Below are 6,571 nucleotides of genomic sequence, written 5' to 3'. Positions count from 1 at the left end.
TTCCCTCTTTAAGAGTTTTAGCTGCTTAACTCCTGCCCAAATTCCTTAGGGTATGAAGACAAAACTGGTGTGGGAATATTCTCTTGGCCTGAGACTGAAGATGTAGGTCTGACCAGTTCTGAAGGACACTGCCAGGATTAACTGTCCCCAAAAGAGTTTATTTCTATTATAGAAGATTGGCAAAAGGCTACTATCATCTGGACCTGGATATTCTGCTCTTCTGAGACTGAGGACTATTTTGGACTTCCTTTCAACTAATCTAGAAACAGGACTTCAATCAACAGATAACCATTTATGTAGGATTCATCACAAATGTGAAAAATTTCACTATCTTTCTAAAAGTATGGCTTTGTCTAATTTTTTCTTCTGTGCTGTCATTTAGAATTCAATCCTGCATACATAAGGATGGAAGGGGAGTGAACAGGTGTTGTGCGTTACTTTGGTAAGTTATTAGGACTCTTATTGTAGTCCCTGCTTCGAACTTCATTTCTATTTTCAGTGTTTAATTTCATTCCTACTGAGAGGAACACTGAAAATGCAGACTTAATTACTAAAAACTGTGTTGCTAATCTGCTAGACATTTTTGTGAACCTTAATTATAAAACTGAATTGTGTGGCACGTGGATACCAAGCTCCATAAAGGAAGGAAGAACAGTGGGTTTATACGTGTTTAAAGTCCTGATGACTTGAAGCTGCTGTGCTTACTTAAATGAGGAAGAGTGTCATGCTTCCCTTGAAAAGCTGTTTTGCATCACTGAAAGTCATGGTCCTGTAGGCCTTGAGTCTTTATTTTTTTCTTCAGCATGTTCCAGCTTTCTGCAGGTGGTTTTACCAGTTATTCTCTCTAACATGAGATGTTTGCATTTTAATAAGCTCGGCCCCATTTAATGAAACAGTTGAAGCATATTTTTTTCCAGTATTCTCACTGTAACTAGCAGCATTTTTAAGTGCTCCTGCTTTTGGAATGTTCAAAAAATGGTTGATCTGCACAGACCTATAAATCATATGAATGTAATATCTCCCATACCAAAGACTACTGATCATCTACAAAGTCTTTGACCTGTACTAAGCAACTCTGATATGTCTGAGTAAGAGTAATTTATCTGTCTGAGACTGTCCTGAATTTCAACATTTAAAATTGTCAGTCATAACAAATGTAGGGTAAAGAGATGTATCCAATGATTAGGATACTCTTATGCCAAGTGAAGGATGACAGTCTGGATGCCTTCAGATTAAGAAGTATGTTGAACCCTGTTCAATATTTTTCTGCAAAAGTTTTTTAAGCAGTATTAAAAAAAAATAAAAGAAGGAAGTGGTATAATGTCTTTTTCTTTAGTAACTGCTGAGTCGGCCTTTTGAAGGGATATTCTGAATACTCAGTGAAGAAAATTCTCTTCAACTCCATGAGTGCTGCTGGGATTTGGAGATGAACAGCATTTCCTGTATAACTCTATGTCAAATACCTGTAAGTGTTAAAAATGCTATGGATGATATTGCATATATACTATTGAAACACCTATGGATATAACTGTGTCCAGCCCTTATATAAGGTCTACAGACACCTAAGGAGCTTTTGATCACACTGAAGGACACTTAGGTTGCACTATGACTGTTATGTAAATAAAATATACATTTTGTATTATATGACTATCTAGACCTGAATCCTCTAAATTCTGGAGAAGTTAAATCTAGTTTGTATTAGTAAGAAAGTATGTTATTCTGAAAATACAATTCATTATATGAATTATTTGCTTTATAATCCAAGTGATTCTTTGGCTTCAGTTTTTCTAGTGTTTAATAAATTAAAGGGTAACTTCTATACATGTTAAAAATATGAATCCCTTTAAGAAAATCCACTTCAGAATTTCAGCTCTAGACCTGAAGAGCAAATTACTGATCCTGCACCAATTCTATGTTTCTTTTTTTGTCAAATACCTTCTCATAGTGCTGTGTTTTCCTGGCTGTCCATCAGTAGTATCATAAAAAAAGAATTGTAGAAATCGAATGGAAAACTCTGAACAAAGACCACAACGCTCAAGAGACCTCCTGTTTCCAGTCTGCAGTTGCTCCCTTCATGCAATGAATTGCAATGACCTATTACATTGAAAAATCTCTCAGTCCTTTCCAGCTTTGATGGAAAAACTTTATTCTTAAATTCACCTAATGTAAATTTGGAAACTGTGTACTATATGTCATATGCTTATGTAATTAACATTAATCCCTGTCTGCAAAGAAAAGAATGTCCTTTATTACCCATTTCCAGATTTTGAAATTTAAAAAAAAATGAAGATTTTATTTGAAGAAAAATATTCATCTGTTATTTTCTTCATCAAGATGAAAATTGCCTTGAAACACATCAATATTCTTATGAAGTTCTGGGAGTTTTCTATCTCTGATGGACAGATATGTTCTTGATACTTTAAAGTACCTTTTTGTGTTGCTCTACATATATATATATGCATTATAAATAAAAACCTGTGGTAATGTTATGGATTTAATAATTTTACAAGCAGCTTGATGTGACCTTCATCATTTTGTCCAAAGTCCACAGGTTAGGTCATATTTCCTGATCCATTTGACCTTACTAAATGTTTTATCAAAAGTGACTGCTTAGCCATTTGTTAAAAAGAAATCAATAGAAATAAAGTGAATGTTTTTGTTAGAAGAGATTTTTCAGTAATATTTTTTTCACCAGGGGAATAAAAAAAAAGAAGTTAAAATAATAGAACTTCATTAAAGGGAGAGTGTTGTTTCTAAAAGAGCTTAAGCTTTAAGAAAACCCCAAACCTTTTCAATAGCTATTAAAGCTTGTTGTTCGCTTACAGAAATTCAACATTATGCCAGTATGATACTGGCAGGCTAATAGCAATAAATAGACCTTCTAATAGACTTGAACTCCAAGCTTCCAGTTCAGTAGAGAGTGGAAGGGTCCTAGGGGTCAGAAATTCATTATGTGTCTTGGAAACATAACAGAAAAAAAAAAGTTAGGACTGCATTACTGGCAAGAGTACTAATCCAGCCAAATCCCTAAGTGATGCTATAAAAGTATCATTGTGTATTGAGCCATTTAATGTTAAAAACTGAATATGCACTTCCGTGATTTTCTTGATCATGAAGAAAAATGAAAAAAGTCTGTGTTTCCATGGATAAAACATAAGAAAAAATAAAGCTTGGACTACTGTTGATTAGGGGAAAGTGCTATATTTCATTTCTTTGATTCAAATGTTAAGTGAGACCTTTTTACATATGACAACATTAAGGTCCATGTAATCTTTTTGAAATTGTCACAGTTGGAATGTGTCCAGTATCTTATAATTTTTGTTTCACTTTAATTCTATCTGCATCTATTTCATATCATTCAGCTCCCACTGCTGAGGTCAGACAAATGCAGACTCCTAAATTAAATGAAACACCAACATTACACTAGAAAAAAAACCCCAGGCATTACAACTATTCCCCTTCTTTCTATGGGTCAAGAAATGCACTTCACATTCTTGAGTTTGCATGCCATAAGGCATGTTAAAAATTTGAATTTAAACTGTGACAGGTAAAAAATTAAACAAAATTATGTTTAATAATTAGTCCTCACAAAAGATTTTGAGTGGTAAGAGTTTTTGTGTTTCAAATACAGCTATTGGTTTTGATTGAAGAAGTGGTAGCAAAAAGAAAAAATGCTCACAACTGCAGGAATATGCTAGGCAAATACAAGTCTTACACTCTTCCTTGGTTTTTCATTAATGGTCATGATCGGATAAATGAGTTTTAGAGAAATCTTTGGTCAAAATTACCGCAGTCATTCCCACATTATATTCTTTACCTATGTTAGTCCCTTACTGTATGCAGCTAAATTTATCAGAACACATAGAATTGGTAAAACAATTTAAGGTAAACTTAATCTGTATTTATAGTATTATTTTTATTTTAATGAAGTGTTTTTTAATATTTTTTTAGAATTAAATGAAAAAAAAAAGGATTATACTAGTCTTATCACATTTTCCAAGCTAATGATTTGTGTAAGAGTATTCCTGCAAAATGCAAAGACAAGGTCAAGTAAACTTTTAAATTGATGTACAGATGAGGGAATAACAAGTACTGGCACCATTACCAGGAGTGTTCACTGTTAGTGTGCTGAATTATGCAATGACATAAATTAGAAAGGTGTACTTACATATGTTCCAATTTATTGTCCTTATTTTATCAATCTAGATTATGCAGAAAAAATATATTTACGTTATTAAAACTGCATCTTTGCAAGATCAACTGTCATATATTCTTTTATTTCTTGACAGATACATAGTCAAATTTAAACCTTTTTAAAGTATGCCTTGCATGACAGTTATACTTGTCAATCACCATAATGACAAATCTAAAAAACTTTAAATCCATCGTGTAGTTTAAAATGTAAGGTCTCATTTTACACGTTTAACTCTCAGTAATGAGGGAGCTACCTGAGACTCTTCAATAGCCTAAGAATTGAGATGTAAATTGTTTTTGTAGCACAGTAATGTTGTAATCAATAGGGATTTCTCAGTCCTTAATTTCAGCTGATACTTGCTGGCAGTGATGCAGCAGAGTTGCTTCTAATAAAGTAGCAATCAACATTAAGATTTTGAAAAGTGTTGAGGCAGTGACATTACAAGCCAGTAAACGTTCACTCATTCTGTTCCTGCATTTTATTGCTAGTAACATCAATGCCATCATGCTGTCCCCTAAGACATGACATTCTATTTGTAACCAAAGCATGTAAACTAGAAGCAATATATGCAGTATATCTTATTAATGTGTATGCTATGTCTGTTCTTGCAAGAGAACATTTGCAAATTGTATTACTGGGCATATCTGACTAATCTTCCACACTCATAATTGTCTGATAATAAAAAAGGATGAACTTTTAAAAACTTTTTTATTATCTCCATTTATAGTCACACATGATTTTATGATGCTTCTTACTTCTTCATACATTTTCAAGAGGGCTACTTGGTACAAATCCTGCCTTATAAGTGCATGAAGGGCTGTTCTTATAAGGCTGTGTATTTCTTATTGTCTAGAGGAACAAAAACCACATATGATGGAATGTGAATTTAAAAGGTCTTCAAAAGTATATGGTATCTATTATCCACTATCTGAGATTATCAAGCAGAACATATGAGAAATTCCTGTTTTAAAACTGTATCAGGACAGTGATGATTGCACGGCCATGCAACAAGTCCTGGAGTATGAGGGACACACCTGCCCCACTGGTTCTGCTAACAAGGATACAGGAGGTTTTACTTTTATAGATATTTGGAAAAAAGTGTAAAGCCTTTCAAGAATTTAATGCTAATTTGGTGCCTTGGATTGGCTACCTAGAACAGAGGCTAGACAGAGTTAAAAGAATAAAGTAGGTATTTATTAAAGGCCTTCAATAGATACACCTTGGTCAGTGCAAAAGCCAAACAGAGACTACAAGATGGACAATGGTCACAAGTTTCTCAGATAGATGTTTGGTCTATTTGCATATCAGAGGTTAGTTGTCCTTTTATAGCTTCAGGTAATGAAGTCATATTCCCCTGGTTTGCTTTCCCTTCCCTGATTCACTTTTGTTTATACTTTTTGGGGCCTGAGGCAGTAGATGTCCTTGGGTCTCAGGCCTGGAAGGATTACTGTACCTGACAAAAATGTAAAGAAAGCTTACTAACACTATATGGAGTTCTGAGTTACACAGTAATACAGGATCTGAAAAATACAAAAGCTAAAATCCTAAGGCATCAAATTAAGTTCCTTATTTTATACATTTCACTGAATATATAAAAGATTAAAGTAACTGTCCCCTATTCAAAAGGAAGTGCACAGTCAACTGGTTTTCACTGTACCATATGAAACAAAAAGAAAATTTTTGCCACTGACTTAATTTCCTTTCCAAAATCCTAGACATCTTCTTTCCATTTTAGTAATTTTTCACACTTCAGAATCCTTGAAGTTCACAAGATACAAATCAAACACAACTAATGGAATAATACAACTAGGATATCTTAGGTAAATGTTGCTTTGCTCCTTTTATTATAAAACTAAAATGATTTATTTACATTTAAAAGAGTTCCATGTACTAATATACAGTTCTAATTCTGTACAAGCTGAAAGTTTTCAAGAGTGGAGTAGAGGTAGAAAGTATGTAACATATTTTTATTGAGTAAGGTATGAGAATACACTAAACAAACAGCAAAACAAACTTAGTGAGCTATCAACCCCCTAATCTACATTTAGAGAGAATCAATAAATCTAAACATTGCCAGGGGACAATAGTTCTGTTGGAATTTAGTGCTCTTTGTGTAATCTTCAGTACTTGTGTTCTGTTAGTTAAGAATAGCATTTGATTTCAACAGCTTTCAACACTGAGCTTGTATTGTAAGATCACAATATCTGATCCTGCAATATGATCCTCATGGGAAAAAGAGGCAAAAAAGAAAAGTGATAAAAGTGATTTTGCTTCCTAAGTGAACTTGACTGAGGGCAATAGCTCAACATAGGTGCAAAGGCACATCTATAAAGACAAGAAACATATCTATGTTACTCTATGTCACTAAGAGATGAA

This window comes from Vidua chalybeata, chromosome 2 (assembly GCF_026979565.1).
Source record: "Vidua chalybeata isolate OUT-0048 chromosome 2, bVidCha1 merged haplotype, whole genome shotgun sequence".
NCBI classification, from domain to species: domain Eukaryota; kingdom Metazoa; phylum Chordata; class Aves; order Passeriformes; family Viduidae; genus Vidua; species Vidua chalybeata.
The sequence above is the reverse complement of the archived record's forward strand: the minus strand, read 5'-3'. Positions refer to the sequence as shown.